A 6,000-nucleotide genomic window follows, 5' to 3' on the forward strand; every position below is an offset into this window, starting at 1 on the left:
TATTTAGCCAGATATCAAACTCGCATATGTAGCGTACTTAGTCTTTACCTAAAATCACTCCTATCAGTATCAGAAAGGTAAATAAACATACAGAATACAAAGTAAGCTTGCGACAGTATATCAAGGAGAAGGCCCACAAATCACTTTACTTCAGATTGGAATAATGTTTATTTTTCGGATTTACTTCAGATGATACAGAAGAGGAAAAGCAACATCCAATCAAATGAGAGAATTAATTGTCTACAAGTGGTCCATATGCCCGCACACAACAGGGAAACGACAGTTTAATGTCTTTCAACACTATTCACGTCGGTGGCATATATATATATATATATATATATATATATATATATATATATATATATATATATATATATATATATATATATATACACATACATACATACATACATACATACATACATACATACATTGGCGCTCTAAGGGGTTCTTGCTTTAGCCATCATTAAATACAAGAATAGAGATAGATAGATAGACAGATGGATGTATGGATGGATAGATAGATAGATAAATAGATAGATAGATAGAACCCCATGGTCCAGACTTTCTTCCATAAAGGAATGGTAACCTGACTTCCCCACCCACACCCACCCCGACCAATTTGCAATAATTTAATTGCCTTCTTTATCAACTGGCAATGCATTTGAGATTTTCATGTGTAGCTAGGAACATGTTGATTCATTTAAAATATGGTGAGAGAAAAAAATGAGATCGATAGATGCAAAAATCTGCAATAAGCACTTTTACGACAGAGTTTCGATGTAGCAATGTCAAAGATAATTAATGTCATTATTTTCGTTCATAAACCTTCAATGACTCGCCACACCACAAACGCATTGACAATTTGATCGTTATGTCATCACTGTTGCTATTTGCTAGGAATATTTGACTGGATGCTCTTGTGCATTTGAAATTGCTAACTCATTATTGATCAATTTGGATATCCATTGACTTTTATTTTGAATTTTACGATAAACAAAATCCGTTCTTATTATCTGTGTCTGTGTTTATTGGGATTATAATTTATCACAACTAGCTTTTTAAAACATTTTAGCATGATTTTCTGGAAACTGATTTCTAGAAATCTCAAAACAACATTGACTGAATTTCTTGGGTTGCATAGAGGGGAAAAAACGAAGTAAATAGGGTGTTTTCACATTCAGAAATTAGACTTTATTCGGTACGAAGTATACAGAGTGTTTTCACCTTCCGGAATAAGAATTTATTCGGTAGGAAGTATATAAAGTGTTTTCACCTTCAGGAATAAGACTTTATTCGGTACGAAGTATATAAAGTTGTTTTCACCTTCCGGAATAAGACTTTATTCGGTACGAAGTATACAGGGTGTTTTCACTTTCTGGAATAAGAATTTATTCAGTATAAAGTATATAAAGTGTTTTCACCTTCCGTAATAAGACTTTATTTGGTATGCTAAAGTAAAAGATACTGTTTAGACGTGTGTATATATATATATATATATATATATATATATATATATATATATATATATATATATATATATATATATATATATATATATATATATATATATATATATATATATATATATATATATATATATATATATCGGCAATGCTTTTTGAGGACTATAACTTGTTTTACTATGTAAGACTTGCGATATGTGCTCCAATAAGCAAATTGCAGTTGTTACAGTACTGAAAACTCATAATGAATTCAGTTATGAAAAGCTAGGATGTTAATCAATGTACTGCTTGGCAAGAATATTTTGAGATAATTAAAGATTTTAAAAGTCATTGATTTGCAAATATTTTGATCTCACATCGTAGAACGTATCCATTAAAAGATGACTTGATTGTTTTTCAAACTCATAACACCGAGATAATTAATGATCTGGTGTCCCAAACAATAGAGTGGCAAGCTAAATTACAAACTTGCAAGATTTTAAAAAGACAAAATATATCTTATACGGGTTAACTTTTCTCTCTCCTTTTCTTTTCCTTTCTCGTTACAAGTTCTTAAATTTTTCATCTAGTGTTTTTATCGAGACAGGTCATCCGGGATAGGTACAACAGTAAATCGAAGTCGCTCGGCTTAATTTCAAATTTGTTTGGATTGAAATAGAGAGAAAGACAGGGTAGCTTTAAAAAGGAAGAAAAAAAACATGTCTGATTATTATTTTCAATTCTGAGATAACATCCAGCAATTGATAATTAATGGATCAAATAGAGGGAAAAAGAAAGGCGGAATACTTTGTGTAATTTTACGTTGTTCTAAAGTCTTAAACACGAACATGTAACTTTTTCTAGAATCATAGAGGAGAGAAAAATCGATTAAGAAATGGTTCCCCTGGAGCGGATTTAAGTGCCGGGGATTATATTAAGCAGATATCGAAATGGTAGGGGGAAATGGCATTTCTCTTGGAGATGAAATTCCCGACTCTTGACGAAACCCTATCAATTTCAAGTTGATGTTCGTAAAAAAAACGAACCAGATGCCGAGAGAAGATAATAAATTGTTTGTTTGTATATACAATTAAGCAGATTCGCTCATTTTGTGCCAGACATGTTGTCTCCTGCCAGTATTATTTCAGTTTTCATGGTCCTTAAAATGGTTCCTGTAGCTGGGAAGGAATGGGGTTCAGGGGAACGTACTCACGTGGCTGACGAGTAAACAAAGCTATTGGCCACTAGGTTGTAAATATACTAACCTCCCCTACCAAAATTCAACCAGAGAAGCACTATGTAAATTATATTGTCGGGTTTATATGTCAAAGTTGTTATGGAGTTTACACAAAGGTGGCCGGAAATTCTAAATCCATCCATCCATACATACATACATACATAAACAACACAAACGCCGATTAAATCTGTGCAAACTACAAACAAATTAAGGAAGACCCATCATTAGATACTAACTCGAAAATTTCCACATTCATTAATGAAATCGCTTAGAATAATAATTCCATATATAAAGAATTTGATACTTTCCCCCTGAAAATACGTACACCTCAGTTATACATATTGCCCAAAACTCATAAAAATCCCGACCATAGTTTACCTTTAAATTATCTAGGACGACCCATTATATCAGGTCTTTTTCATATACGGTAAACCCATCCATATTTATTGATAGTGTTTTGCAATCTTTAATGAAATCACTTCCTTCGTACATTATAGATTCTACTGATTTCATTAAAAAGTTGATGTATATTCCACAGCTAGCTGATAATTCAATCCTATTATCTTTAGTTGTAACATCACCATGTACAAGCATACAGATGGCATGGAGCCGTGTTAATATTGTATTGATGAGAATCATGACAAGGACAAACTATCGAGTGTAAAATTTGTAAAATAATAAAATTTATTGTCAAATAATAATGTCAAATTTAATAGTTCGAATTATTTCCAAATAATGGCTACATCAATGGATAGTCCTATGGTTCCTTAATACTCTTCCCTTTCCATGTGCAAATTAGACGATTTTCTTCAAAACGAGAATTTGTAATCCAACTGTTTGCTTAAGATTTTTAGATGACATCTTTTTGATAATAATATCTCTTCAAATGTTCATGTCAAGGAAAGTAATATCCACCAATATATTCTTCTTGTTATCCCAGGTCATGTAAAAACGGTAAAATACATAGTCAGGCCAAACGATGCCGTTTTCCATACTGTTGCACACAATTGTAGCTAAAACGTCTTTGTGTGCTTTGCATCATGGCGTCATTTTGTTTTTAATGTCAGTCTCTTTGAAACCATAAGGGAATTCGAACTAGTAGTAAGAGTAAAAGCAGAAAGTGCTTAGTATTATTGATAATAAATAATAGTAGTAGTAGTAGTAGCAGTAGTAGTAGTAGTAACACTAGTAAGAGCAGTAATATCAGTGCAGTTTAAGAAAATAATAATTTTGCAGTCGTTCTTTGGTGCATGTATGGGTTTGGTTTTGTGCATTTTGTATATACAAATCTATGTATTACTGAATCCGACAAAATTACTATATATGAATAATAAAGTTGAATCCGTAAAGTCACTATAAGTGATATCAGGCTTGAATCCGTAAAGTCACTATAAATATCAAGGTTGAATCCGTAAAGACACTATAAATATCAGGATTTAATCCTTAAAGTCACTATAAATGATATCAGGACTGAATCCGTAAAGTCACTTTAAATGAAATCAGGCTTGAATCCGCGAAGTCACTATACATGATGTCAGGGTTGAATCCATAAAGTTACTATAAATGATATCAGGATGGAATCCGTAAAGTCACTAAACATTATATTAGGGTTGAATACGTAAAGTTACTGCAAATGATATCAGGGTCGAATCCGTAAAGTCGCTATAAATATCACTTTAAATGATATCAGGGCTGAATCCGTAGAGGCACAATAAATGTTTATCAGGCCTGAAATATTATGTGCTATTTCGATATCTCATAAAATACAAACAGCATATTCGTAATATATCAGATACTTATGGGTGACTCTTCCATATAGACGAACTTTGTGGTTGCCTTGGGCGCCAAGTTATATAGGGCGCCAAATTTGAGGAAAAATGAATGGGGGATAGGACGATTGCATGGTTCGCCTATGGCGCCAGTTGCCTGCAGCTTTTCTATGGCCGCCAATGCTGATATTGGGTCTTAAAGGCCGTCTTTTAATTTGTATTGCAGTACTAACTGAATTATGTAATCACGTATGCTGATCTATCAAACATGTTTGGCATTGTTATTTATGTCCTTTCTTCGTCTAGTACAAAGATCATCGTAATACTTTTGACCATTTTCTTTCAGTATTTAAGTTTATAAAAGCGTATGTGTGCGTGTTTGGGATTTGTAATACAACAGATTAGAGATGATAGCTATATTGTAAACCTCTTTGTCGAAGGGTCATTATTTTACAGAGATGCATTTTATCACGGAGTATAAGGATATGGTGTTATTTCATTGCAAGTTCAATAGTAATATCAACCATTTCCTGCCTAGACAAAACAAAATGTTACGTTCTGTTCCGTTTTGTGGGATTTTCGTTTTGGTTTTCTCTCATTTTTTCTTGTTTGTCGTTCTTGTTGTTATTGGGGTTTTTGCTATTTCGACCGGAAACAGAATCTTGCTCACATAAACGTTAACAATCATTCTTTAAATATTGTTATTTGAATGTTATAAATTCTGAAAATCATGTTTTACGATGCATATTAGTATAAGTCTATAATGTAATGTGTTCTGAAATGGCTTGCACCCCATGCAGTTTGGGAACATAGAATAGGCCGTTTCACCCTCAGACATGTCGCAATTAGGCAACCTGGTTGCTGTAGATTACGTCTCTTGTGGATTTTGAAGAGGAACTTGGTAGTTGAGCAGAGAAGACGGACTTCAGGCAGACAGTCGTCAGAAGGACCCTGTATTATCAATTGGCTAGTTACGCCAAACTTCAGAGACCATATCAATGACATCTCAGTTCCCATACTTTTCTTGTATCATTAAAGTCAACATAACGGGTAAGGCGAATCTATTCTGTCATGTCTGAACCTTAGAAAGGACAAAGCGTCTGAGAACAGTGGCAACGGTCAGTCAAGTCAAGATTGTACATCATCTTTAATCTGTACAGAGAGAAGTGAATAATGGAAGGGGGCTGCTTACGGACAATGGGAAAATACATTACAGAACCCCTTGGGGCTGTTTACGGACAAGGTTTTTTAGACCCCCTTGGAGTGTTTACGGACAATGGGAATTTAACATGGGGAATATTGAGGCTGTTGACGGACAAGGGAAAGTTGGGTTTAATAGAAATGGAACGGATGAGGTGACGTCACTGTACTGGACATTGGTAACAATGTGGCAAGGGTGTGACCTAAATACGCGCTACTCTAGAGAGAGAGAGAAATACAGTAGAGACATAGATATATATAACAAATAGACATAGATTGATGAACATCAATCTATCACACCTAAACTATAAAATCTACTACAAAATATTTTAGGCAAGAAAGAAAATCT

The sequence above is a fragment of the Sinohyriopsis cumingii genome, chromosome 13 (assembly GCF_028554795.1).
Source record: "Sinohyriopsis cumingii isolate HCF-2022 chromosome 13, ASM2855479v2, whole genome shotgun sequence".
Taxonomy (NCBI): Eukaryota; Metazoa; Mollusca; class Bivalvia; order Unionida; family Unionidae; genus Sinohyriopsis; species Sinohyriopsis cumingii.